Below are 23,585 nucleotides of genomic sequence, written 5' to 3'. Positions count from 1 at the left end.
GGCACATCAATGCGAACTGTGGCAAGAAGGTTTGCTGTGTCTGTCAGCGTAGTGTCCAGAGCATGGAGGCGCTACCAGGAGACAGGCCAGTACATCAGGAGACGTGGAGGAGGCCGTAGGAGGGCAACAACCCAGCAGCAGGACCGCTACCTCCGCCTTTGTGCAAGGAGGGGCACTGCCAGAGCCCTGCAAAATGACCTCCAGCAGGCCACAAGGAGGGCCTAGTGACAGTGACTAAAGTTCAGGACAGGGTAGAGTAACCGGGTGGTAGCCGTCTAGTGACAGTGACTAAAGTTCAGGACAGGGTAGAGTAACCGGGTGGTAGCCGTCTAGTAACAGTGACTAAAGTTCAGGACAGGGTAGAGTAACCGGGTGGTAGCCGTCTAGTGACAGTGACTAAAGTTCAGGACAGGGTAGAGTAACCGGGTGGTAGCCGTCTAGTGACAGTGACTAAAGTTCAGGACAGGGTAGAGTAACCGGGTGGTAGCCGTCTAGTGACAGTGACTAAAGTTCAGGACAGGGTACTGGGCGGGGCTAGCTAGTGGTGACTAGTCTGATGTCTTTGAGATAGAAGCTGTTTTTTAGTCTCTCGGTCCCAGCTTTGATGCACCTGTACTGACCTCGCCTTCTAGATGGTAGCAGGGTGAACAGGCCGTGGCTCGGGTGGATGACCGTCTCTTCCTGACCGTCTCATTACAACAGGCTGCCCTGGTGGGTCTGATACAGGAGTGTCTGGGCTTCTCTACCTGACCGTCTCATTACAACAGGCTGCCCTGGTGGGTCTGATACAGGAGTGTCTGGGCTTCTCTACCTGACCTCATTACAACAGGCTGCCCTGGTGGGTCTGATACAGGAGTGTCTGGGCTTCTCTACCTGACCTCATTACAACAGGCTGCCCTGGTGGGTCTGATACAGGAGTGTCTGGGCTTCTCTACCTGACCTCATTACAACAGGCTGCCCTGGTGGGTCTGACACAGGAGTGTCTGGGCTTCTCTACCTGACCTCATTACAACAGGCTGCCCTGGTGGGTCTGATACAGGAGTGTCTGGGCTTCTCTACCTGACCTCATTACAACAGGCTGCCCTGGTGGGTCTGATACAGGAGTGTCTGGGCTTCTCTACCTGACCGTCTCATTACAACAGGCTGCCCTGGTGGGTCTGACACAGGAGTGTCTGGGCTTCTCTACCTGACCTCATTACAACAGGCTGCCCTGGTGGGTCTGATACAGGAGTGTCTGGGCTTCTCTACCTGACCTCATTACAACAGGCTGCCCTGGTGGGTCTGATACAGGAGTGTCTGGGCTTCTCTACCTGACCGTCTCATTACAACAGGCTGCCCTGGTGGGTCTGATACAGGAGTGTCTGGGCTTCTCTACCTGACCGTCTCATTACAACAGGCTGCCCTGGTGGGTCTGATACAGGAGTGTCTGGGCTTCTCTACCTGACTGTCTCATTACAACAGGCTGCCCTGGTGGGTCTGATACAGGAGTGTCTGGGCTTCTCTACCTGACCGTCTCATTACAACAGGCTGCCCTGGTGGGTCTGATACAGGAGTGTCTGGGCTTCTCTACCTGACCTCATTACAACAGGCTGCCCTGGTGGGTCTGATACAGGAGTGTCTGGGCTTCTCTACCTGACCGTCTCATTACAACAGGCTGCCCTGGTGGGTCTGATACAGGAGTGTCTGGGCTTCTCTACCTGACCGTCTCATTACAACAGGCTGCCCTGGTGGGTCTGATACAGGAGTGTCTGGGCTTCTCTACCTGACCGTCTCATTACAACAGGCTGCCCTGGTGGGTCTGACACAGGAGTGTCTGGGCTTCTCTACCTGACCGTCTCATTACAACAGGCTGCCCTGGTGGGTCTGATACAGGAGTGTCTGGGCTTCTCTACCTGACCTCATTACAACAGGCTGCCCTGGTGGGTCTGATACAGGAGTGTCTGGGCTTCTCTACCTGACCGTCTCATTACAACAGGCTGCCCTGGTGGGTCTGATACAGGAGTGTCTGGGCTTCTATACCTGACCGTCTCATTACAACAGGCTGCCCTGGTGGGTCTGATACAGGAGTGTCTGGGCTTCTCTACCTGACCTCATTACAACAGGCTGCCCTGGTGGGTCTGATACAGGAGTGTCTGGGCTTCTCTACCTGACCTCATTACAACAGGCTGCCCTGGTGGGTCTGATACAGGAGTGTCTGGGCTTCTATACCTGACCGTCTCATTACAACAGGCTGCCCTGGTGGGTCTGATACAGGAGTGTCTGGGCTTCTCTACCTGACCGTCTCATTACAACAGGCTGCCCTGGTGGGTCTGATACAGGAGTGTCTGGGCTTCTCTACCTGCCCGTCTCATTACAACAGGCTGCCCTGGTGGGTCTGATACAGGAGTGTCTGGGCTTCTCTACCTGACCTCATTACAACAGGCTGCCCTGGTGGGTCTGATACAGGAGTGTCTGGGCTTCTCTACCTGGCCGTCTCATTACAACAGGCTGCCCTGGTGGGTCTGATACAGGAGTGTCTGGGCTTCTCTACCTGACCGTCTCATTACAACAGGCTGCCCTGGTGGGTCTGATACAGGAGTGTCTGGGCTTCTCTATCTGACCGTCTCATTACAACAGGCTGCCCTGGTGGGTCTGATACAGGAGTGTCTGGGCTTCTCTACCTGACCGTCTCATTACAACAGGCTGCCCTGGTGGGTCTGATACAGGAGTGTCTGGGCTTCTCTACCTGACCGTCTCATTACAACAGGCTGCCCTGGTGGGTCTGACACAGGAGTGTCTGGGCTTCTCTACCTGACCGTCTCATTACAACAGGCTGCCCTGGTGGGTCTGATACAGGAGTGTCTGGGCTTCTCTACCTGACCTCATTACAACAGGCTGCCCTGGTGGGTCTGATACAGGAGTGTCTGGGCTTCTCTACCTGACCGTCTCATTACAACAGGCTGCCCTGGTGGGTCTGATACAGGAGTGTCTGGGCTTCTCTACCTGACCTCATTACAACAGGCTGCCCTGGTGGGTCTGATACAGGAGTGTCTGGGCTTCTCTACCTGACCGTCTCATTACAACAGGCTGCCCTGGTGGGTCTGATACAGGAGTGTCTGGGCTTCTCTACCTGACCTCATTACAACAGGCTGCCCTGGTGGGTCTGATACAGGAGTGTCTGGGCTTCTCTACCTGACCTCATTACAACAGGCTGCCCTGGTGGGTCTGATACAGGAGTGTCTGGGCTTCTCTACCTGACCTCATTACAACAGGCTGCCCTGGTGGGTCTGATACAGGAGTGTCTGGGCTTCTCTACCTGACCGTCTCATTACAACAGGCTGCCCTGGTGGGTCTGATACAGGAGTGTCTGGGCTTCTCTACCTGACCTCATTACAACAGGCTGCCCTGGTGGGTCTGATACAGGAGTGTCTGGGCTTCTCTACCTGACCGTCTCATTACAACAGGCTGCCCTGGTGGGTCTGATACAGGAGTGTCTGGGCTTCTCTACCTGACCGTCTCATTACAACAGGCTGCCCTGGTGGGTCTGATACAGGAGTGTCTGGGCTTGTCTACCTGACCGTCTCATTACAACAGGCTGCCCTGGTGGGTCTGATACAGGAGTGTCTGGGCTTCTCTACCTGACCGTCTCATTACAACAGGCTGCCCTGGTGGGTCTGATACAGGAGTGTCTGGGCTTCTCTACCTGACCGTCTCATTACAACAGGCTGCCCTGGTGGGTCTGATACAGGAGTGTCTGGGCTTCTCTACCTGACCTCATTACAACAGGCTGCCCTGGTGGGTCTGATACAGGAGTGTCTGGGCTTCTCTACCTGACCGTCTCATTACAACAGGCTGCCCTGGTGGGTCTGATACAGGAGTGTCTGGGCTTCTCTACCTGACCTCATTACAACAGGCTGCCCTGGTGGGTCTGATACAGGAGTGTCTGGGCTTCTCTACCTGACCTCATTACAACAGGCTGCCCTGGTGGGTCTGATACAGGAGTGTCTGGGCTTCTCTACCTGACCTCATTACAACAGGCTGCCCTGGTGGGTCTGATACAGGAGTGTCTGGGCTTCTCTACCTGACCTCATTACAACAGGCTGCCCTGGTGGGTCTGATACAGGAGTGTCTGGGCTTCTCTACCTGACCTCATTACAACAGGCTGCCCTGGTGGGTCTGATACAGGAGTGTCTGGGCTTCTCTACCTGACCGTCTCATTACAACAGGCTGCCCTGGTGGGTCTGATACAGGAGTGTCTGGGCTTCTCTACCTGACCGTCTCATTACAACAGGCTGCCCTGGTGGGTCTGATACAGGAGTGTCTGGGCTTCTCTACCTGACCTCATTACAACAGGCTGCCCTGGTGGGTCTGATACAGGAGTGTCTGGGCTTCTCTACCTGACCTCATTACAACAGGCTGCCCTGGTGGGTCTGATACAGGAGTGTCTGGGCTTCTCTTCCTGACCGTCTCATTACAACAGGCTGCCCTGGTGGGTCTGATACAGGAGTGTCTGGGCTTCTCTACCTGACCGTCTCATTACAACAGGCTGCCCTGGTGGGTCTGATACAGGAGTGTCTGGGCTTCTCTACCTGACCGTCTCATTACAACAGGCTGCCCTGGTGGGTCTGACACAGGAGTGTCTGGGCTTCTCTACCTGACCTCATTACAACAGGCTGCCCTGGTGGGTCTGATACAGGAGTGTCTGGGCTTCTCTACCTGACCGTCTCATTACAACAGGCTGCCCTGGTGGGTCTGATACAGGAGTGTCTGGGCTTCTCTTCCTGACCGTCTCATTACAACAGGCTGCCCTGGTGGGTCTGATACAGGAGTGTCTGGGCTTCTCTACCTGACCGTCTCATTACAACAGGCTGCCCTGGTGGGTCTGATACAGGAGTGTCTGGGCTTCTCTTCCTGACCGTCTCATTACAACAGGCTGCCCTGGTGGGTCTGATACAGGAGTGTCTGGGCTTCTCTACCTGACCTCATTACAACAGGCTGCCCTGGTGGGTCTGACACAGGAGTGTCTGGGCTTCTCTTCCTGACCGTCTCATTACAACAGGCTGCCCTGGTGGGTCTGATACAGGAGTGTCTGGGCTTCTCTACCTGACCTCATTACAACAGGCTGCCCTGGTGGGTCTGATACAGGAGTGTCTGGGCTTCTCTACCTGACCTCATTACAACAGGCTGCCCTGGTGGGTCTGATACAGGAGTGTCTGGGCTTCTCTACCTGACCTCATTACAACAGGCTGCCCTGGTGGGTCTGATACAGGAGTGTCTGGGCTTCTCTACCTGACCGTCTCATTACAACAGGCTGCCCTGGTGGGTCTGATACAGGAGTGTCTGGGCTTCTCTACCTGACCTCATTACAACAGGCTGCCCTGGTGGGTCTGATACAGGAGTGTCTGGGCTTCTCTACCTGACCTCATTACAACAGGCTGCCCTGGTGGGTCTGATACCGGAGTGTCTGGGCTTCTCTACCTGACCTCATTACAACAGGCTGCCCTGGTGGGTCTGATACAGGAGTGTCTGGGCTTCTCTACCTGACCTCATTACAACAGGCTGCCCTGGTGGGTCTGATACAGGAGTGTCTGGGCTTCTCTACCTGACCGTCTCATTACAACAGGCTGCCCTGGTGGGTCTGATACAGGAGTGTCTGGGCTTCTCTTCCTGACCGTCTCATTACAACAGGCTGCCCTGGTGGGTCTGATACAGGAGTGTCTGGGCTTCTCTACCTGACCTCATTACAACAGGCTGCCCTGGTGGGTCTGATACAGGAGTGTCTGGGCTTCTCTTCCTGACCGTCTCATTACAACAGGCTGCCCTGGTGGGTCTGATACAGGAGTGTCTGGGCTTCTCTACCTGACCGTCTCATTACAACAGGCTGCCCTGGTGGGTCTGATACAGGAGTGTCTGGGCTTCTCTACCTGACCGTCTCATTACAACAGGCTGCCCTGGTGGGTCTGATACAGGAGTGTCTGGGCTTCTCTTCCTGACCGTCTCATTACAACAGGCTGCCCTGGTGGGTCTGATACAGGAGTGTCTGGGCTTCTCTACCTGACCTCATTACAACAGGCTGCCCTGGTGGGTCTGATACAGGAGTGTCTGGGCTTCTCTACCTGACCTCATTACAACAGGCTGCCCTGGTGGGTCTGATACAGGAGTGTCTGGGCTTCTCTACCTGACCGTCTCATTACAACAGGCTGCCCTGGTGGGTCTGATACAGGAGTGTCTGGGCTTCTCTACCTGACCTCATTACAACAGGCTGCCCTGGTGGGTCTGATACAGGAGTGTCTGGGCTTCTCTACCTGACCGTCTCATTACAACAGGCTGCCCTGGTGGGTCTGATACAGGAGTGTCTGGGCTTCTCTACCTGACCTCATTACAACAGGCTGCCCTGGTGGGTCTGATACAGGAGTGTCTGGGCTTCTCTACCTGACCTCATTACAACAGGCTGGTGGGTCTGATACAGGAGTGTCTGGGCTTCTCTACCTGCCCGTCTCATTACAACAGGCTGCCCTGGTGGGTCTGACACAGGAGTGTCTGGGCTTCTCTACCTGACCTCATTACAACAGGCTGCCCTGGTGGGTCTGATACAGGAGTGTCTGGGCTTCTCTACCTGACCGTCTCATTACAACAGGCTGCCCTGGTGGGTCTGATACAGGAGTGTCTGGGCTTCTCTACCTGACCTCATTACAACAGGCTGCCCTGGTGGGTCTGATACAGGAGTGTCTGTGCTTCTCTACCTGACCGTCTCATTACAACAGGCTGCCCTGGTGGGTCTGATACAGGAGTGTCTGGGCTTCTCTACCTGACCTCATTACAACAGGCTGCCCTGGTGGGTCTGATACAGGAGTGTCTGGGCTTCTCTACCTGACCGTCTCATTACAACAGGCTGCCCTGGTGGGTCTGATACAGGAGTGTCTGGGCTTCTCTACCTGACCGTCTCATTACAACAGGCTGCCCTGGTGGGTCTGATACAGGAGTGTCTGGGCTTCTCTACCTGACCTCATTACAACAGGCTGCCCTGGTGGGTCTGATACAGGAGTGTCTGGGCTTCTCTACCTGACCTCATTACAACAGGCTGCCCTGGTGGGTCTGATACAGGAGTGTCTGGGCTTCTCTACCTGACCGTCTCATTACAACAGGCTGCCCTGGTGGGTCTGATACAGGAGTGTCTGGGCTTCTCTACCTGACCTCATTACAACAGGCTGCCCTGGTGGGTCTGATACAGGAGTGTCTGGGCTTCTCTACCTGACCGTCTCATTACAACAGGCTGCCCTGGTGGGTCTGATACAGGAGTGTCTGGGCTTCTCTACCTGACCGTCTCATTACAACAGGCTGCCCTGGTGGGTCTGATACAGGAGTGTCTGGGCTTCTCTACCTGACCTCATTACAACAGGCTGCCCTGGTGGGTCTGATACAGGAGTGTCTGGGCTTCTCTACCTGACCGTCTCATTACAACAGGCTGCCCTGGTGGGTCTGATACAGGAGTGTCTGGGCTTCTCTACCTGACCTCATTACAACAGGCTGCCCTGGTGGGTCTGATACAGGAGTGTCTGGGCTTCTCTACCTGACCGTCTCATTACAACAGGCTGCCCTGGTGGGTCTGACACAGGAGTGTCTGGGCTTCTATACCTGACCGTCTCATTACAACAGGCTGCCCTGGTGGGTCTGATACAGGAGTGTCTGGGCTTCTCTACCTGACCTCATTACAACAGGCTGCCCTGGTGGGTCTGATACAGGAGTGTCTGGGCTTCTCTACCTGACCTCATTACAACAGGCTGCCCTGGTGGGTCTGATACAGGAGTGTCTGGGCTTCTCTACCTGACCGTCTCATTACAACAGGCTGCCCTGGTGGGTCTGATACAGGAGTGTCTGGGCTTCTCTACCTGACCTCATTACAACAGGCTGCCCTGGTGGGTCTGATACAGGAGTGTCTGGGCTTCTCTACCTGACCGTCTCATTACAACAGGCTGCCCTGGTGGGTCTGATACAGGAGTGTCTGGGCTTCTCTACCTGACCTCATTACAACAGGCTGCCCTGGTGGGTCTGATACAGGAGTGTCTGGGCTTCTCTACCTGACCTCATTACAACAGGCTGGTGGGTCTGATACAGGAGTGTCTGGGCTTCTCTACCTGCCCGTCTCATTACAACAGGCTGCCCTGGTGGGTCTGACACAGGAGTGTCTGGGCTTCTCTACCTGACCTCATTACAACAGGCTGCCCTGGTGGGTCTGATACAGGAGTGTCTGGGCTTCTCTACCTGACCGTCTCATTACAACAGGCTGCCCTGGTGGGTCTGATACAGGAGTGTCTGGGCTTCTCTACCTGACCTCATTACAACAGGCTGCCCTGGTGGGTCTGATACAGGAGTGTCTGTGCTTCTCTACCTGACCGTCTCATTACAACAGGCTGCCCTGGTGGGTCTGATACAGGAGTGTCTGGGCTTCTCTACCTGACCTCATTACAACAGGCTGCCCTGGTGGGTCTGATACAGGAGTGTCTGGGCTTCTCTACCTGACCGTCTCATTACAACAGGCTGCCCTGGTGGGTCTGATACAGGAGTGTCTGGGCTTCTCTACCTGACCGTCTCATTACAACAGGCTGCCCTGGTGGGTCTGATACAGGAGTGTCTGGGCTTCTCTACCTGACCTCATTACAACAGGCTGCCCTGGTGGGTCTGATACAGGAGTGTCTGGGCTTCTCTACCTGACCTCATTACAACAGGCTGCCCTGGTGGGTCTGATACAGGAGTGTCTGGGCTTCTCTACCTGACCGTCTCTTTACAACAGGCTGCCCTGGTGGGTCTGATACAGGAGTGTCTGGGCTTCTCTACCTGACCTCATTACAACAGGCTGCCCTGGTGGGTCTGATACAGGAGTGTCTGGGCTTCTCTACCTGACCGTCTCATTACAACAGGCTGCCCTGGTGGGTCTGATACAGGAGTGTCTGGGCTTCTCTACCTGACCGTCTCATTACAACAGGCTGCCCTGGTGGGTCTGATACAGGAGTGTCTGGGCTTCTCTACCTGACCTCATTACAACAGGCTGCCCTGGTGGGTCTGATACAGGAGTGTCTGGGCTTCTCTACCTGACCGTCTCATTACAACAGGCTGCCCTGGTGGGTCTGATACAGGAGTGTCTGGGCTTCTCTACCTGACCTCATTACAACAGGCTGCCCTGGTGGGTCTGATACAGGAGTGTCTGGGCTTCTCTACCTGACCGTCTCATTACAACAGGCTGCCCTGGTGGGTCTGACACAGGAGTGTCTGGGCTTCTATACCTGACCGTCTCATTACAACAGGCTGCCCTGGTGGGTCTGATACAGGAGTGTCTGGGCTTCTCTACCTGACCTCATTACAACAGGCTGCCCTGGTGGGTCTGATACAGGAGTGTCTGGGCTTCTCTACCTGACCTCATTACAACAGGCTGCCCTGGTGGGTCTGATACAGGAGTGTCTGGGCTTCTCTACCTGACCGTCTCATTACAACAGGCTGCCCTGGTGGGTCTGACACAGGAGTGTCTGGGCTTCTCTACCTGGCCTCATTACAACAGGCTGCCCTGGTGGGTCTGATACAGGAGTGTCTGGGCTTCTCTACCTGGCCTCATTACAACAGGCTGCCCTGGTGGGTCTGATACAGGAGTGTCTGGGCTTCTCTACCTGGCCGTCTCATTACAACAGGCTGCCCTGGTGGGTCTGATACAGGAGTGTCTGGGCTTCTCTACCTGACCGTCTCATTACAACAGGCTGCCCTGGTGGGTCTGATACAGGAGTGTCTGGGCTTCTCTACCTGACCGTCTCATTACAACAGGCTGCCCTGGTGGGTCTGATACAGGAGTGTCTGGGCTTCTCTACCTGACCGTCTCATTACAACAGGCTGCCCTGGTGGGTCTGATACAGGAGTGTCTGGGCTTCTCTACCTGACCTCATTACAACAGGCTGCCCTGGTGGGTCTGATACAGGAGTGTCTGGGCTTCTCTACCTGACCGTCTCATTACAACAGGCTGCCCTGGTGGGTCTGATACAGGAGTGTCTGGGCTTCTCTACCTGACCGTCTCATTACAACAGGCTGCCCTGGTGGGTCTGATACAGGAGTGTCTGGGCTTCTCTACCTGACCTCATTACAACAGGCTGCCCTGGTGGGTCTGATACAGGAGTGTCTGGGCTTCTCTACCTGGCCGTCTCATTACAACAGGCTGCCCTGGTGGGTCTGATACAGGAGTGTCTGGGCTTCTCTACCTGACCTCATTACAACAGGCTGCCCTGGTGGGTCTGATACAGGAGTGTCTGGGCTTCTCTACCTGGCCGTCTCATTACAACAGGCTGCCCTGGTGGGTCTGATACAGGAGTGTCTGGGCTTCTCTACCTGACCTCATTACAACAGGCTGCCCTGGTGGGTCTGATACAGGAGTGTCTGGGCTTCTCTACCTGGCCGTCTCATTACAACAGGCTGCCCTGGTGGGTCTGATACAGGAGTGTCTGGGCTTCTCTACCTGACCTCATTACAACAGGCTGCCCTGGTGGGTCTGATACAGGAGTGTCTGGGCTTCTCTACCTGACCTCATTACAACAGGCTGCCCTGGTGGGTCTGATACAGGAGTGTCTGGGCTTCTCTATCTGACCGTCTCATTACAACAGGCTGCCCTGGTGGGTCTGATACAGGAGTGTCTGGCTTCTCTACCTGACCTCATTACAACAGGCTGCCCTGGTGGGTCTGATACAGGAGTGTCTGGGCTTCTCTACCTGACCGTCTCATTACAACAGGCTGCCCTGGTGGGTCTGATACAGGAGTGTCTGGGCTTCTCTACCTGACCGTCTCATTACAACAGGCTGCCCTGGTGGGTCTGATACAGGAGTGTCTGGGCTTCTCTACCTGGCCGTCTCATTACAACAGGCTGCCCTGGTGGGTCTGATACAGGAGTGTCTGGGCTTCTCTACCTGACCGTCTCATTACAACAGGCTGCCCTGGTGGGTCTGACACAGGAGTGTCTGGGCTTCTCTACCTGACCTCATTACAACAGGCTGCCCTGGTGGGTCTGATACAGGAGTGTCTGGGCTTCTCTACCTGACCTCATTACAACATGCTGCCCTGGTGGGTCTGATACAGGAGTGTCTGGGCTTCTCTACCTGACCGTCTCATTACAACAGGCTGCCCTGGTGGGTCTGATACAGGAGTGTCTGGGCTTCTCTACCTGACCTCATTACAACAGGCTGCCCTGGTGGGTCTGATACAGGAGTGTCTGGGCTTCTCTACCTGACCTTCTCATTACAACAGGCTGCCCTGGTGGGTCTGATACAGGAGTGTCTGGGCTTCTCTACCTGACCTCATTACAACAGGCTGCCCTGGTGGGTCTGATACAGGAGTGTCTGGGCTTCTCTACCTGACCGTCTCATTACAACAGGCTGCCCTGGTGGGTCTGATACAGGAGTGTCTGGGCTTCTCTACCTGACCTCATTACAACAGGCTGCCCTGGTGGGTCTGATACAGGAGTGTCTGGGCTTCTCTACCTGACCGTCTCATTACAACAGGCTGCCCTGGTGGGTCTGATACAGGAGTGTCTGGGCTTCTCTACCTGACCGTCTCATTACAACAGGCTGCCCTGGTGGGTCTGATACAGGAGTGTCTGGGCTTCTCTACCTGACCGTCTCATTACAACAGGCTGCCCTGGTGGGTCTGATACAGGAGTGTCTGGGCTTCTCTACCTGACCTCATTACAACAGGCTGCCCTGGTGGGTCTGATACAGGAGTGTCTGGGCTTCTCTACCTGACCGTCTCATTACAACAGGCTGCCCTGGTGGGTCTGATACAGGAGTGTCTGGGCTTCTCTACCTGACCTCATTACAACAGGCTGCCCTGGTGGGTCTGATACAGGAGTGTCTGGGCTTCTCTACCTGACCGTCTCATTACAACAGGCTGCCCTGGTGGGTCTGATACAGGAGTGTCTGGGCTTCTCTACCTGACCGTCTCATTACAACAGGCTGCCCTGGTGGGTCTGATACAGGAGTGTCTGGGCTTCTCTACCTGACCGTCTCATTACAACAGGCTGCCCTGGTGGGTCTGATACAGGAGTGTCTGGGCTTCTCTACCTGACCTCATTACAACAGGCTGCCCTGGTGGGTCTGATACAGGAGTGTCTGGGCTTCTCTACCTGACCTCATTACAACAGGCTGCCCTGGTGGGTCTGATACAGGAGTGTCTGGGCTTCTCTTCCTGACCGTCTCATTACAACAGGCTGCCCTGGTGGGTCTGATACAGGAGTGTCTGGGCTTCTCTACCTGACCGTCTCATTACAACAGGCTGCCCTGGTGGGTCTGATACAGGAGTGTCTGGGCTTCTCTACCTGACCGTCTCATTACAACAGGCTGCCCTGGTGGGTCTGACACAGGAGTGTCTGGGCTTCTCTACCTGACCGTCTCATTACAACAGGCTGCCCTGGTGGGTCTGATACAGGAGTGTCTGGGCTTCTCTACCTGACTGTCTCATTACAACAGGCTGCCCTGGTGGGTCTGATACAGGAGTGTCTGGGCTTCTCTACCTGACCTCATTACAACAGGCTGCCCTGGTGGGTCTGACACAGGAGTGTCTGGGCTTCTCTACCTGACCTCATTACAACAGGCTGCCCTGGTGGGTCTGACACAGGAGTGTCTGGGCTTCTCTACCTGACCTCATTACAACAGGCTGCCCTGGTGGGTCTGATACAGGAGTGTCTGGGCTTCTCTACCTGACTGTCTCATTACAACAGGCTGCCCTGGTGGGTCTGATACAGGAGTGTCTGGGCTTCTCTACCTGACCTTCTCATTACAACAGGCTGCCCTGGTGGGTCTGATACAGGAGTGTCTGGGCTTCTCTACCTGACCGTCTCATTACAACAGGCTGCCCTGGTGGGTCTGACACAGGAGTGTCTGGGCTTGACGTGGTCTGACCTGTAATGTCACTCTCTTGCCTGTCTGTCTGCTCACACTCAGGTACATGGAACACGTGTCTCCTATTTCTCCTGTATGGAACTCCCTCAGGTGTCATTACATCATGTGACCTGGTTGCCACTGTTTTCACCACACGGGCCTCAACGCTCCATGTTTTCCCATCATGCATTTCCCCCCTATCATTTGGACTGAGTGCACGGAGCACCTTGGACCCTTTGTCATCGTACCTTTTCTGTTCCCTCTTTCCTCTCCGTTTGTTAAGAATCACCTCGTCCTGCTGCTCTGTTTCTAGGAGGACAACCTAGTGTGGAGTTTTTCGCATCTAGAGATTTCGCTTCGCTCCACAGGTAGTATTACATTTCATTTCATTACAGTACAACGGTTTGATTTGTTTGATCTTAGCAATTTTTTCTTAGTTAGCTAGCTACATAGCCGTCTTTGTATCAAAGATAATTGTGTAGTTTAGAGTGATTATCGAGGTTAGCTAGCCAGCTATTTTCGTCCTTCTAACGTAGTCAACACTGCTAGCTAGCCAGCTAGCTAACTTCTACCGAATAGCAGCACTGTAGGAACTATTACATTACAACGGAACGACTTGATTAGTGTAGTGTTAGCTAGCTACATAGTTGTCTTTACTGTCTTTGTATCTAAGATAATTGTGTAGTTTAGAGTAATTATCGAGGTTAGCTAGCGCCGCCGTTAGCTAGCGCCGCCGTTCGTGCAACTTCCGGGTTGGAGCGAGTAGTCGCATTTCGCATCTAGAGATTTCGCTTCGCTCCACAGGTAGTATTACATTTCATTTCATTACAGTACAACGGTTTGATTTGTTTGATCTTAGCAATTTTTTCTTAGTTAGCTAGCTACATAGCCGTCTTTGTATCAAAGATAATTGTGTAGTTTAGAGTAATTATCGAGGTTAGCTAGCCTGCTATTTTCGTCCTTCTAACGTAGTCATCACTGCTAGCTGCTAGCTAGCCAGCTAGCTAACTTCTACCGAATAGCAGCACTGTAGGAACTATTACATTACAACGGAACGACTTGATTAGTGTAGTGTTAGCTAGCTACATAGTTGTCTTTGCTGTCTTTGTGTCTAAGATAATTGTGTAGTTTAGAGTAATTATCGAGGTTATCGAGGTTACCTAGCCAGCTACACTTTCAAACAAAGTCAACAACAACGCAGCCACTGCTAGCTAGCCTACTTCACCAGCCAGCAGTACTGTATCATTTTAGTCAATAAGATTTTTTGCAACGTAAGCTTAACTTTCTGAACATTCGAGACGTGTAGTCCACTTGTCATTCCAATCTCCTTTGCATTAGCGTAGCCTCTTCTGTAGCCTGTCAACTATGTGTATGTCTATCCCTCTTCTCTCCTCTCTGCACAGACCATACAAACGCTTCACACCGCGTGGCCGCTGCCACTCTAACCTGGTGGTCCCAGCGCGCACGACCCACGTGGAGTTCCAGGTCTCCGGCAGCCTCTGGAACTGCCGATCTGCGGCCAACAAGGCAGAGTTCATCTCAGCCTATGCTTCCCTCCAGTCCCTCGACTTCTTGGCACTGACGGAAACATGGATTACCACAGATAACACTGCTACTCCTACTGCTCTCTCCTCGTCTGCCCACGTGTTCTCGCACACCCCGAGAGCTTCTGGTCAGCGGGGTGGTGGCACTGGGATCCTCATCTCTCCCAAGTGGACATTCTCTCTTTCTCCCCTGACCCATCTGTCTATCGCCTCCTTTGAATTCCATGCTGTCACAGTTACCAGCCCTTTCAAGCTTAACATCCTTATCATTTATCGCCCTCCAGGTTCCCTTGGAGAGTTCATCAATGAGCTTGACGCCTTGATAAGTTCCTTTCCTGAGGATGGCTCACCTCTCACAGTTCTGGGTGACTTTAACCTCCCCACGTCTACCTTTGACTCATTCCTCTCTGCCTCCTTCTTTCCACTCCTCTCCTCTTTTGACCTCACCCTCTCACCTTCCCCCCCTACTCACAAGGCAGGCAATACGCTTGACCTCATCTTTACTAGATGCTGTTCTTCCACTAATCTCATTGCATCTCCCCTCCAAGTCTCCGACCACTACCTTGTATCCTTTTCCCTCTCGCTCTCATCCAACACTTCCCACACTGCCCCCACTCGGATGGTATCGCGCCGTCCCAACCTTCTCTCTCTCTCCCGCTACTCTCTCCTCTTCCATCCTATCATCTCTTCCCTCTGCTCAAACCTTCTCCAACCTATCTCCTGATTCTGCCTCCTCAACCCTCCTCTCCTCCCTTTCTGCATCCTTTGACTCTCTATGTCCCCTATCCTCCAGGCCGGCTCGGTCCTCCCCTCCTGCTCCGTGGCTCGACGACTCATTGCGAGCTCACAGAACCGGGCTCCGGGCAGCCGAGCGGAAATGGAGGAAAACTCGCCTCCCTGCGGACCTGGCATCCTTTCACTCCCTCCTCTCTACATTCTCCTCTTCTGTCTCTGCTGCTAAAGCCACTTTCTACCACTCTAAATTCCAAGCATCTGCCTCTAACCCTAGGAAGCTCTTTGCCACCTTCTCCTCCCTCCTGAATCCTCCTCCCCCCCCCCCCCCCCCCTCCTCCCTCTCTGCGGATGACTTCGTCAACCATTTTGAAAAGAAGGTCGACGACATCCGATCCTCGTTTGCTAAGTCAAACGACACCGCTGGTTCTGCTCACACTGCCCTACCCTGTGCTTTGACCTCTTTCTCCCCTCTCTCTCCAGATGAAATCTCGCGTTTTGTGACGGCCGGCCGCCCAACAACCTGCCCGCTTGACCCTATCCCCTCCTCTCTTCTCCAGACCATTTCCGGAAACCTTCTCCCTTAACTCACCTCGCTCATCAACTCATCCTTGACCGCTGGCTACGTCCCTTCCGTCTTCAAGAGAGCGAGAGTTGCACCCCTTCTGAAAAAACCTACACTCGATCCCTCCGATGTCAACAACTACAGACCAGTATCCCTTCTTTCTTTTCTCTCCAAAACTCTTGAACGTGCCGTCCTTGGCCAGCTCTCCTGCTATCTCTCTCAGAATGACCTTCTTGATCCAAATCAGTCAGGTTTCAAGACTAGTCATTCAACTGAGACTGCTCTTCTCTGTGTCACGGAGGCGCTCTGCACTGCTAAAGCTAACTCTCTCTCCTCTGCTCTCATCCCTCTAGACCTATCGGCTGCTTTTGATACTGTGAACCATCAGATCCTCCTCTCCACCCTCTCCGAGTTGGGCATCTCCGGCACGGCCCACGCTTGGATTGCGTCCTACCTGACAGGTCGCTCCTACCAGGTGGCGTGGCGAGAATCTGTCTCCGCACCACGTGCTCTCACCACTGGTGTCCCCCAGGGCTCTGTTCTAGGCCCTCTCCTATTCTCGCTATACACCAAGTCACTTGGCTCTGTCATATCCTCACATAGTCTCTCCTATCATTGCTATGCAGACGACACACAATTAATCTTCTCCTTTCCCCCTTCTGATAACCAGGTGGCGAATCGCATCTCTGCATGTCTGGCAGACATATCAGTGTGGATGACGGATCACCACCTCAAGCTGAACCTCGGCAAGACGGAGCTGCTCTTCCTCCCGGGGAAGGACTGCCCGTTCCATGATCTCGCCATCACGGTTGACAACTCCATTGTGTCCTCCTCCCAGAGTGCTAAGAACCTTGGCGTGATCCTGGACAACACCCTGTCGTTCTCAACTAACATCAAGGCGGTGACCCGTTCCTGTCGGTTCATGCTCTACAACATTCGCAGAGTACGACCCTGCCTCACACAGGAAGCGGCGCAGGTCCTAATCCAGGCACTTGTCATCTCCCGTCTGGATTACTGCAACTCGCTGTTGGCTGGGCTCCCTGCCTGTGCCATTAAACCCCTACAACTCATCCAGAACGCCGCAGCCCGTCTGGTGTTCAACCTTCCCAAGTTCTCTCACGTCACCCCGCTCCTCCGCTCTCTCCACTGGCTTCCAGTTGAAGCTCGCATCCGCTACAAGACCATGGTGCTTGCCTACGGAGCTGTGAGGGGAACGGCACCTCCGTACCTTCAGGCTCTGATCAGGCCCTACACCCGAACAAGGGCACTGCGTTCATCCACCTCTGGCCTGCTCGCCTCCCTACCTCTGAGGAAGTACAGTTCCCGCTCAACCCAGTCAAAACTGTTCGCTGCTCTGGCACCCCAATGGTGGAACAAACTCCCTCACGACGCCAGGTCAGCGGAGTCAATCACCACCTTCCGGAGACACCTGAAACCCCACCTCTTTAAGGAATACCTAGGATAGGATAAGTAATCCTTCTAACCACCCCCCCCTTAAAAGAGTTAGATGCACTATTGTAAAGTGGTTGTTCCACTGGATATCATAAGGTGAATGCACCAATTTGTAAGTCTCTCTGGATAAGAGCGTCTGCTAAATGACTTAAATGTAAATGTAAATGTAAATGAGTTTCCTGTTGAACAACAGCTCTGCAGGAGACACACCAGGTTTTAGTGGAGTAGCCCTCTAGTTTAACAAGATACGGATCTGTCTTTGAGTCCAGAGCTTTCTTAACCAGTAGTTTGACTGTTCTGACCCCGTTCTCCTCTAACCCATTAGACTGTGGGTACAGTGGGCTGGAGGGGACATGCTTGAACCCCTACAGCTGATCAAAATCACTGAAAGCTGAACAGCTGAACTGTGAGGTGTCTGTACGGACTACCTCTGAGACGCCATGACGAGCAAAGAATGACTCAATGTGAGTTATCAGCTGAACTGTGAGGTGTCTGTACGGACTACCTCTGAGACCCCATGACGAGCAAAGAATGACTCAATGTGAGTTATCAGCTGAACTGTGAGGTGTCCGTACGGACGACCTCTGAGACCCCATGACGAGCAAAGAATGACTCAATGTGAGTTATCAGCTGACTAGCAGTAGTGTCCTTCAGCAAAGCTGTCTGGGTAATGAGAGTCCATCAGTAGAACATGGTTCTCTCCCTCCAGAGAACAGACATCTAGTCCTACTTGGTCCCATGGTCCTAATACCTCTTCTTCCTCAACCTTCATTGGCTCTTTGCTCTGTTTTGACCTGTATTTCTGGCATGTTCCACAGGCTCTGACTGTCTGCTCTATATCACCATTCATCTTGGGCCAGAATAACACTGCTTCTGTACGTCGTTTTGACTTTTCCATCCCTAGATGGTCCTGGTGTATTTTGATCAGCATGTTGTTCTGTAATTCATGAACCCTTAAACAGAATTCCATCCAGTACAGATATCTCATCCCTGTATTGACCATAATGGTAGGGTATAGGTCAACTCCCTCCAGTACAGATATCTCATCCCTGTATTGACCATAATGGTAGGGTATAGGTCAACTCCCTCCAGTACAGATATCTCATCCCTGTATTGACCATAATGGTAGGGTATAGGTCAACTCCCTCCAGTACAGATATCTCATCCCTGTATTGACCATAATGGTAGGGTATAGGTCAACTCCCTCCAGTACAGATATCTCATCCCTGTATTGACCATAATGGTAGGGTATAGGTCAACTCCCTCCAGTACAGATATCTCATCCCTGTATTGACCATAATGGTAGGGTATAGGTCAACTCCCTCCAGTACAGATATCTCATCCCTGTATTGACCATAAGGGTACAGCTTGTACAGACCACCTGCATGTTATGTGACTGGGCGCCATCTAGTATCATACTGCTGTAACAACACAGCACCTAAACCTGCTTTAGAGGCATCTGGACACCACCTAGTATCATACTGCTGTAACAACACAGCACCTAAACCTGCTTTAGAGGCATCTGGACACCACCTAGTATCATACTGCTGTAACAACACAGCACCTAAACCTGCTTTAGAGGCATCTGGACACCACCTAGTATCATACTGCTGTAACAACACAGCACCTAAACCTGCTTTAGAGGCATCTGGACACCACCTAGTATCATACTGCTGTAACAACACAGCACCTAAACCTGCTTTAGAGGCATCTGGACACCACCTAGTATCATACTGCTGTAACAACACAGCACCTAAACCTGCTTTAGAGGCATCTGGACACCACCTAGTATCATACTGCTGTAACAACACAGCACCTAAACCTGCTTTAGAGGCATCTGGACACCACCTAGTATCATACTGCTGTAACAACACAGCACCTAAACCTGCTTTAGAGGCATCTGGACACCACCTAGTATCATACTGCTGTAACAACACAGCACCTAAACCTACTTTAGAGGCATCTGGACACCACCTAGTATCATACTGCTGTAACAACACAGCACCTAAACCTGCTTTAGAGGCATCTGGACACCACCTAGTATCATACTGCTGTAACAACACAGCACCTAAACCTGCTTTAGAGGCATCTGGACACCACCTAGTATCATACTGCTGTAACAACACAGCACCTAAACCTGCTTTAGAGGCATCTGCTGAGATGTTGGTGTTGAGCATCACAGAGCCTCAGTACTGGAGCGTTCATGATCAATGCCTTGAGCTGCTCCAACTCTTTCTGCTGATGACTGTTCCAACACCACTCTGTAGTTTTACACAGTACACTTCTCATCTGAATCGTGGGAGTTGACAGACTAGGTACACATTTACCCACATAGTTAACCATATCTAAGAACCTTTGTACACCCTCTTGATCGGTAGACGGTGGCATGTTCTTGATGGCTGTCACTTTGCTCTGGTCTATCTGAACACCTTCACATGTTAGTTTTTCATCCAAGAAGGTGATTTGTGTCTTTCTGAATTGGCATTTGTCTGTGTTTTATCTTTAGTCCGTTATCTCTGGTTAGATCAAGTGCTGCTTTCAACCTGGTTTTGTGTTCTTCAACAGTCTGACTCCATATTAACACATCATCAATGGACACTGTGGTGCCTGGCACACTCTCTCATATCTGTTGGACTGTCCTACGAAAGACTTCTGGGGCTGAAGTGAGACCAAACGGGAGCCTTTTAAATGAGATCCTACCAGAAGGACTATTGAAAGTAGAAAGCCTTGTACTCTCCTTGTCTAGACTGTTCTGACAAAACCCTGATGAGGCGTCTAGCTTTGAGTAGTATTTATCACCTGTTATGTCCCTGAATATCTCCCCTCTGGTAGGCAGCTGGAAGTGTTCCCTTTTTACATGCTTGTTTATCTCTGTTGGATCCATACACAGTCTGAGAGAGTCTTTCTTCTCCACTATTACTAGTGAGTGGACCCATTCAGTAGGCTCTGCTACTTTGTCTAGGATATTTAAGGTCTCTATCCTCAGTATCTCTGCTTTTAGCTGGTCTCTTAGTGATAATGAGGTCTTTCTAGGTACATGGATCCCTGGTCTACAGTATCTCTGCTTTTAGCTGTTCTCTTAGTGATAATGAGACCTTTCTAGGTACATGGATCCCTGGTCTACAGTATCTCTGCTTTTAGCTGGTCTCTTAGTGATAATGAGACCTTTCTAGGTACATGGATCCCTGGTCTACAGTATCTCTGCTTTTAGCTGGTCTCTTAGTGATAATGAGATCTTTCTAGGTACATGGATCCCTGGTCGACAGTATCTCTGCTTTTAGCTGGTCTCTTAGTGATAATGAGACCTTTCTAGGTACATGGATCCCTGGTCTACAGTATCTCTGCTTTTAGCTGGTCTCTTAGTGATAATGAGACCTTTCTAGGTACATGGATCCCTGGTCTACAGTATCTCTGCTTTTAGCTGGTCTCTTAGTGATAATGAGACCTTTCTAGGTACATGGATCCCTGGTCTACAGTATATCTGCTTTTATCTGGTCTCTTAGTGATAATGAGACCTTTCTAGGTACATGGATCCCTGGTCTACAGTATCTCTGCTTTTAGCTGGTCTCTTAGTGATAATGAGACCTTTCTAGGTACATGGATCCCTGGTCTACAGTATCTCTGCTTTTAGCTGGTCTCTTAGTGATAATGAGATCTTTCTAGGTACATGGATCCCTGGTCTACAGTATCTCTGCTTTTAGCTGGTCTCTTAGTGATAATGAGACCTTTCTAGGTACATGGATCCCTGGTCTACAGTATCTCTGCTTTTAGCTGGTCTCTTAGTGATAATGAGACCTTTCTAGGTACATGGATCCCTGGTCTACAGTATCTCTGCTTTTAGCTGGTCTCTTAGTGATAATGAGATCTTTCTAGGTACATGGATCCCTGGTCTACAGTATCTCTGCTTTTAGCTGGTCTCTTAGTGATAATGAGATCTTTCTAGGTACATGGATCCCTGGTCTACAGTATCTCTGCTTTTAGCTGGTCTCTTAGTGATAATGAGATCTTTCTAGGTACATGGATCCCTGGTCTACAGTATCTCTGCTTTTAGCTGGTCTCTTAGTGATAATGAGACCTTTCTAGGTACATGGATCCCTGGTCTACAGTATCTCTGCTTTTAGCTGGTCTCTTAGTGATAATGAGATCTTTCTAGGTACATGGATCCCTGGTCTACAGTATCTCTGCTTTTAGCTGGTCTCTTAGTGATAATGAGATCTTTCTAAGTACATGGATCCCTGGTCTACAGTATCTCTGCTTTTAGCTGGTCTCTTAGTGATAATGAGACCTTTCTAGGTACATGGATCCCTGGTCTACAGTATCTCTGCTTTTAGCTGGTCTCTTAGTGATAATGAGATCTTTCTAGGTACATGGATCCCTGGTCTACAGTATCTCTGCTTTTAGCTGGTCTCTTAGTGATAATGAGACCTTTCTAGGTACATGGATCCCTGGTCTACAGTATCTCTGCTTTTAGCTGGTCTCTTAGTGATAATGAGATCTTTCTAGGTACATGGATCCCTGGTCTATCTGTCTGTTCTAACTCCATGTTGTGCTGCACCTTGAGTTTTCCTCGTCCCTGAAAAACATCAGCATCTGCATCCTCAACATGAGTCATTTCACCATATGAACCCGTTTCACTAGACCCAGTAAGTCACATGACTTTAACCCAATGATGGCTGTTTTTCCTCCCTTTACTATGACAACCTGAACCTTGTGAGATGTCTCATCTCCCTCCAGCACCAATGTTCATGTCCCTGAAGTGACAACTGCTTCACCACTGTAACCTTTCAGTCTTCTCCTTTGCGTTGTGTTCCCCATTGGTTTTACCTGTAACCGTAACGATTCAGTCTCTGGAATGATGTTGACCTGTGATCCAGGGTCACGTTTGAACACAATGTCAGTTCAATGTCAGTTCCTATTACAATGTCAGTTCCTATTAGTCTTGTAGGTAGCAGTCCAGTCCTCCTCTGGTCCTGTAAGTGTGACTGTTCCCACAAAGAGGTCACCCAAGGACCCCTCACTGTACTCGTTGTCACCGCTGTTGTCCTGGTCCTAGTTGACACAGTGTACTGTATGTTGTTGTCTCCACTGTTGTCCTGGTCCTAGTTGACACAGTGTACTGTATGTTGTTGTCTCCACTGTTGTCCTGGTCCTAGTTGACACAGTGTACTGTATGTTGTTGTCTCCACTGTTGTCCTGGTCCTAGTTGACACAGTGTACTGTATGTTGTTGTCTCCACTGTTGTCCTGGTCCTAGTTGACACAGTGTACTGTATGTTGTTGTCTCCACTGTTGTCCTGGTCCTAGTTGACACAGTGTACTGTATGTTGTTGTCTCCACTGTTGTCCTGGTCCTAGTTGACACAGTGTACTGTATGTTGTTGTCTCCACTGTTGTCCTGGTCCTAGTTGACACAGTGTACTGTATGTTGTTGTCTCCACTGTTGTCCTGGTCCTAGTTGACACAGTGTACTGTATGTTGTTGTCTCCACTGTTGTCCTGGTCCTAGTTGACACAGTGTACTGTATGTTGTTGTCTCCACTGTTGTCCTGGTCCTAGTTGACACAGTGTACTGTATGTTGTTGTCTCCACTGTTGTCCTGGTCCTAGTTGACACAGTGTACTGTATGTTGTTGTCTCCACTGTTGTCCTGGTCCTAGTTGACACAGTGTACTGTATGTTGTTGTCTCCACTGTTGTCCTGGTCCTAGTTGACACAGTGTACTGTATGTTGTTGTCACCACTGTTGTCCTGGTCCTAGTTGACACAGTGTACTGTATGTTGTTGTCTCCACTGTTGTCCTGGTCCTAGTTGACACAGTGTACTGTATGTTGTTGTCTCCACTGTTGTCCTGGTCCTAGTTGACACAGTGTACTGTATGTTGTTGTCTCCACTGTTGTCCTGGTCCTAGTTGACACAGTGTACTGTATGTTGTTGTCTCCACTGTTGTCCTGGTCCTAGTTGACACAGTGTACTGTATGTTGTTGTCTCCACTGTTGTCCTGGTCCTAGTTGACACAGTGTACTGTATGTTGTTGTCTCCACTGTTGTCCTGGTCCTAGTTGACACAGTGTACTGTATGTTGTTGTCTCCACTGTTGTCCTGGTCCTAGTTGACACAGTGTACTGTATGTTGTTGTCTCCACTGTTGTCCTGGTCCTAGTTGACACAGTGTACTGTATTTTGTTGTCTCCGTTGTAACACTGTTGTCTATATGCTGGGTCCTGGTGAGGTCTGTGTTCTCCTCCACAGTTGTAACAGTGTTTTCTATATGCTGGGTACTGGTGAGGTCTGTGTCCTCCTCCACAGTTGTAACACTGTTGTCTATATGCTGGGTACTGGTGAGGTCTGTGTTCTCCTCCACAGTTGTAACAGTGTTTTCTATATGCTGGGTACTGGTGAGGTCTGTGTCCTCCTCCAC

Source organism: Salvelinus namaycush, unplaced genomic scaffold (assembly GCF_016432855.1).
Source record: "Salvelinus namaycush isolate Seneca unplaced genomic scaffold, SaNama_1.0 Scaffold11, whole genome shotgun sequence".
Classification (NCBI taxonomy): Eukaryota; Metazoa; Chordata; class Actinopteri; order Salmoniformes; family Salmonidae; genus Salvelinus; species Salvelinus namaycush.
The sequence above is the reverse complement of the archived record's forward strand: the minus strand, read 5'-3'. Positions refer to the sequence as shown.